The sequence below is a fragment of the Bufo gargarizans genome, chromosome 3, assembly GCF_014858855.1.
Source record: "Bufo gargarizans isolate SCDJY-AF-19 chromosome 3, ASM1485885v1, whole genome shotgun sequence".
NCBI classification, from domain to species: domain Eukaryota; kingdom Metazoa; phylum Chordata; class Amphibia; order Anura; family Bufonidae; genus Bufo; species Bufo gargarizans.
The window spans coordinates 10,474,030-10,480,139 of NC_058082.1; positions in this window are offsets into that span (position 1 = coordinate 10,474,030).

A 6,110-nucleotide genomic window follows, 5' to 3' on the forward strand; every position below is an offset into this window, starting at 1 on the left:
TCACGGCCACGGTTATGGTCGTGACTCCTTGGGAGCCGCATACAGTTGCCCGCGGTTGTGGTTGTTGTGTCAACCGCAGCTGAGGCATAATGTTGCTGGCCTCAGTGCGGTTGCCGCGGACAACAGCTATGTGTGCGGTTCCCGGGGAGTTGTGTGCGTGTGTGGATGCACTTTGTTTGTATGTCTGGTGTGCACTTGTTGTTGATTGGTGCGCACGTGCATCTTCCTTTCACTGTGGCTGCCCGTGGCAGCGTCTGGTATGTTGTACATGTGGTGGCAGTGTCCTGGCCTTCGGGCTGTCTTTCCGGACGGCTGCCACCCATGCCGTTGCCAGCGGCAACAGCCACAGTGTGATCTGTTGGACACTTCCCCTGTCTGTGACTTTCCCTTCTGTGGTGCTGGAAGGGTTAACTCCCTTCCCAGTGTGGGAGTGATGTCACTGGGTGTGTCTGACTGTGGGTGTGGCTTCTTGGCCTATAAAGCCTGAGTGTTTTGCATGGTTCAGTAGGTTGCTTCAGCCCTGCTTGCTGGAGCAGCCTCCTGTGTATTTGACCTGCCTGTGAGAGCCACCCCTGTGGTCATAAAATTATAGGTCTAAGTTCTGGTCTAAGTTTATGTTTAAGCTGCCTGTGTGTTTATGTTGTATGTTGTTCTGTTGGGACCTTCTTATGTTTAGGTGCAGCTCACGGTTCTGGATTCCTGTCTGCTCAGGGATCCAGTCAGCAAGGCTGTGGCAGGTTGGTGGAACTTGGTGTTCGCCTGCCATTCCCGTGAGGCTGTTCATGTCCCCCTTTTCCCAACAGCTTGGCCATTGAGACTCCTGCTCCTCCGTGCCAAGGAGGAGTAGGTCGTCTTACCCAGCTCCTAGCTCAGGGATCTGCGGAGGGTAAGACAGGGCTCCGAGGTTCCTGTGCATGGGTCCTCCTACCTTAAAGGTCGGCCCATGCAGGTTAGGAGTTAAGGTCAGGGTAGGGATGCGTGAGGAGGTGACCTGCTCCCTATCCTGTTCTCATGGCCGAGTAGCCTTTACAACACCTGGCATCGCACGGCTGAGGACTTTCCCCCATCCTCAGCAGTGACAACTGAACCCTGTGCGAAGCTGCGGATCGCGAAAGAACCCGCTAAGAGCTCGAGGGCATTAATGTGAAGATGAGACTCCTCTAGGGACCACGCTCCACCCGTGGAGATTCCCTGACAGTGCGCTCCCCATCCCATCAGACTGGCATCGGACTCGATAACCAGGTCCGGATGTGGGCCGAAAATAGCTTGGCCGTTCCATACCGACAAATTGTGTATCCACCAAATCAATTCGTCTCTGGTCTCCGTATCTAAGACCAGAGTGTCTGAGTATGAGGCCCCTGCTCTCAGATGAGCAATTTTGAGTCTCTGTAGGGCTCGATAATGGAGGGGAGCTGGGAATATCGCCCGGATGGATGAAGTGAGAAGACCGATAAGGCGAGCAAGGTGGCGGAGGGATAACTGTGGGAGAGAGAGAGCATGACGAATCTCCTTGCGGATCGCTTTGACTTTGGTCAAGGGGAGACTGAGTGATTGATCTAAAGAGTTTATGGCAAAACCTAGGAACTCTACGGTAGTGGCTGGTATGAGGCAAGACTTCTCTAAGTTGAGAACAAATCCCAACCCCTGAAGAAGGGATTTGGTCATCTCTAAGTGATCCAGCAGAAGAGGAGGATTCTGGGCCATGATTAGGATGTCGTCTAAATATATGATTAGACGAACCCCCCTCGCTCTGAGCCAAGCCACAACCGGTTTCATGAGTTTTGTAAAACACCACGGGGCGGAGGAGAGGCCAAATGGGAGGCAAGTAAACCGCCATGTCTGGCCTTTCCATAAAAACTAGAGGAGATTTCGGGACAAAGGAGCCACCGGGACCGTGATATATGCATCCTTCAGATCCAACTTGACGAGCCAGTCCCCTGGAAGGAGCATATCTCTCAGAAGATGGATGCCCTCCATTTTGAAATGTCTGTAACGAACGAAGACATTCAAGTGTTTGAGATTTATGACTGGCCGGAACTGGCCACCTTTCTTCTGTACCAAGAAGATACTGCTCAGTACCCCCGTGTGAGGATCGGGAGACAATTCTATCGCTCCTTTTATTAGAAGGGATAAAAGCTCCGTATTTAAGAGCGTTTGGTCTGAGACAGGACCCTATAGTATAGTGGGAAGGTCCTTTGGGGTGGATACCAGTTCGATGGTAAAACCCCGGACCGTGGAAAGGACCCACTGGTCTGAGGTGATCCTTGACCACACATGGGAAAAGAGACGGAGTCTTCCCCCAACCCGCTGGGAAATCAGAGACGACACACAAAGATGACTTACCATATGGGCGTCTTGACCCAGGAGCACCTCGGAACCCTCTGGAGCGAGAAGGACCTCCGCGGGACGGGAAGAAGGTTTGTTGGTACCTGGAGTCCTGCAGTGACTGGCGATAATTAAAGGAGCCACGGCCCGTGCCTCTGGGCTGAAAATTGGTTCGGCCGGACAGTCGGCCCCTGAGATTGCCGGCCCTGGAGGAAAAACGCGTCTGGAAAACGCGGCGCATGGAGCTTTGCGCCTTATCAAGGGCCGTAAAGGCACCAACATACTTCCCCAATTCCTTTATGAATGGTTCTCCAAAAAGGAGGCCTTGCGCCTCTTTGCCAGATTCGGACAGGGATAAATTGGCCAATTTGGGCTCAATCTTCATTAATATGGCCTTTCTCCTTTCGATGGCAATTAAAGTGTTCACATTGCCCGCCATACAAATAGCCCTTTGGGCCCAACCACTGAGATCCTCAGGGTCAACCTGTGTGCCTGCTGCTTTAGCAGTTTCAGCCAGATCAAAGATTTTGGCTAGTGGCCCGGTCATATCAAGCAGCTTATCTTGGCAAGCCTTTAAAGCGGAGTCCAACCACTTGCGCGGGTTGAACCCAGTTTTAGCAAGAAACTGAATCACCTTAGGGTCCACGCTAGGGGTTTCACATATCCTGTGAGGAATCAGGGGACGAGGGCATTCCGCGCGTAGCTTGCTGCGAGCCTCTTTGGGGAGGGGAGTACGGATCCTTGCTTCCAAATACTGAGCCACGTGAGTGGCGGGAAGCCATTCTGAGGATCTCGGGTGGTGCAATTGGTCAGGATTGAAAAGAGGGTCACCCATGGGATCCAGGATTGCGTCTTTGACGGTCTCCTGTGGGTCTAAACCGGTCCCCGTTAATTTAGACGGGTCATCCTCAATAGCAGGGTCAACTGCCACATCAATTAAATCATCATCCCCAGAATGGTGGGACCAAGCATCAAAAGCCTCCTCAACAGACTCTGCGTCTGAATCAGAAACCGGATCCGGTAGGGACCGGGCGGTTTTCCATGATCGTGCCCTTTCTGCCGGGCACGGGTTAGCTCTTTTATGCGACTTGTTCGCGCATTCATTGGATGGGCCAGAGCCCACATTCACATGCGTTCTGGAGGCAGGAGGGGGCATGTCAGAATTAGATTGAGTCCTCAGGGCCTGGGAGATAGACTGTGTTAAAGAAGCTGACACAGAACCCATAGCAGCTACGATCGCCTCAGAAATAGACTGCTGTAGGCTTGCAGCCTGCACCTCCTGAGCAGGGGCTACATTAACCCTATGAGGGGGGGATGGTGAAACATGACCAGTGCGTCTCACCTGAACAGAGCCGGACGGAGAAACAGGGACATTAGACATGATGCAAATACCTGGAGGAGTAAGTCACCCCAACAGATAGAACAATGGCGCAGAGGAGTAACTAATATGCACAGTAGTTTCGGTGGAGAAAACGGCACTGAAAGAGGCGAGCGAGAGCGAGGGAGTGGCTAGAAGGAAGCCTCCTCCCCTCTGGAGTGAGCCGCCAATAAGCTGACGGGGAGAACAAAGATGGCGACCGAGAATCTCGCTCAGTAGCGCAAGATCTCGGCGCCTGAACCAAAAATCTAAGATGGCGCCCGAGAATCCCACACTGACGAGATCCGAGACGAGGAAGCCCGGGAGAACGAAGCGGGACCTAGGACGAAGGTAATGAAGAAGGAAGGGGGGGGGGGGAGAAGAGGTAAAATGGCCGAGAGACCTCCGAGGGGAACCCTAACAGGAATCAGGTCGTAGGAAAGAGAGGGCACCTAGCATGCGCCAAAAGGCGCGAGCGGACAAAAAATAAAGGTCAAACGTTTAACCCCCGCAGGTGGGGAAAAGATAATGAACAAAAGAGAGAGAACACCTCAAAATGGGGCCGGGATAACCCCAAAAAGGGGGAAATACACAAAAATACCAAGGAATATCGATAAAATTCCCCCCAGAAAATTATTAAAGACACAACTCTAAGAATCTCAATCAGCTGAGCTGGAGCAGCAAAGAAAGAGGAGGTGTCCGTCCAGTGATGCTCCTTATATAGGGGCTGGAGGGGTGGAGCTGTTACCATGGTTACTCTGATGGATTTTTCTTCAATTGTCTTTGCTGCTAAATTCTCAGTAAAGAAAGAGTTAAGCAAATATGAGCCTCCGTGTCTTGATATAAAATCAATGGGAGTCTTTGCAGTCAGGTACCCACCAAGGGGCGCAGCTATAGGGGTCGCAGCGGTTGAAGCCAGGGGAGCCCACAGGGCCCTCCTTGCCAGTGGCGCACCACCAAGTATTGTATCTTTCGTTTTATAAGACGCAGTGCGTCTTATAAAGTGAATACCAGTGAGCACTTACCTTTTTGTCTCAGGCAGCAGAAAGGCTAGGAGCACCCCTCACCTTACCCCAAAGCATTGAGGGGGGTCCAAGCTAAACTCCTGCACCAGGGCCCATGAGCCTTTAGCTACACCCCTGTACCCACCATAACAGTAGGCCCTTATCTAAAAGGGATAGTACAAAGCAGAGAACGTCCTTAAAGGGGTTGTCCAGGATTTTACTAGGCCATCAATATCTGATCAGGAAGGGGGTGGCGGGAGGGCCTAGACCCTCGGCCAATCAGCTAATTCAGGACAGATCCGAGATACGTAACATCTCAGATATTGATTAAATCCCATGTAAATGTAACCCTTCTCACAGCTGAGGGTTTGTTACAATTGAATTCTATCCAGTCTACTCAGTGCAGGGTCCCCTCTGCCTATACTTACCTATCGGTGGGCCACGGCGCTGATCTTCCATGATGTAACTGTCTGTATGACTTTGGCGCCACCTCATGGTCACTTTTTGACACTTACATAAATCACAGGACATCTATAGAAATCACTGTGACCTATAACAAAATCCTAAAGTGTCGTACCCCACCACCCAAGCCTTCCTCATGTGTGTAGTGTCCCATCCACAGCACCATATACTGGTCACATAATACCGCCTATAGTGCACAACTAATACTTCCACACAGTACCCACATAATGCAATACATTGCCTACATAACAAGTTACACAATGCCAGCTGCAGTACCCCCCTGATGTGTGCCCATAATACAGACATATACTGTTTATCCAGGCACTGTATAGCAGTGTGTGCTGTTTATAAATAATAATAATAATAATATCTATGACATCACTGTGTGTATTATCCCTGTACTGTGACATCACTGTGTTTATTATCCCTGTACTGTAACATCACTGTGTTTATTATCTCTGTACTGTGACATCACTGTGTGTATCATCCCTGTACTGTGACATCACTGTGTTTATTATCTCTGTACTGTGACATCACTGTGTTTATTATCCCTGTACTGTGACATCACTGTGTTTATTATCCCTGTACTGTGACATCACTGTGTATTATCTCTGTACTGTGACATCACTGTGTTTATTATCCCTGTACTGTGACATCACTGTGTGTATTATCTCTGTACTGTGACATCACTGTGTTTATTATCCCTGTACTGTGACATCACTGTGTATATTATCCCTGTACTGTGACATCACTGTGTGTATTATCCCTGTACTGTAACATCACTGTGTTTATTATCCCTGTACTGTAACATCACTGTGTTTATTATCCCTGTACTGTGACATCACTGTGTGTATCATCCCTGTACTGTGACATCACTGTGTTTATTATCTCTGTACTGTGACATCACTCTGTTTATTATCTCTGTACTGTGACATCACTGTGTGTATCATCCCTGTACTGTG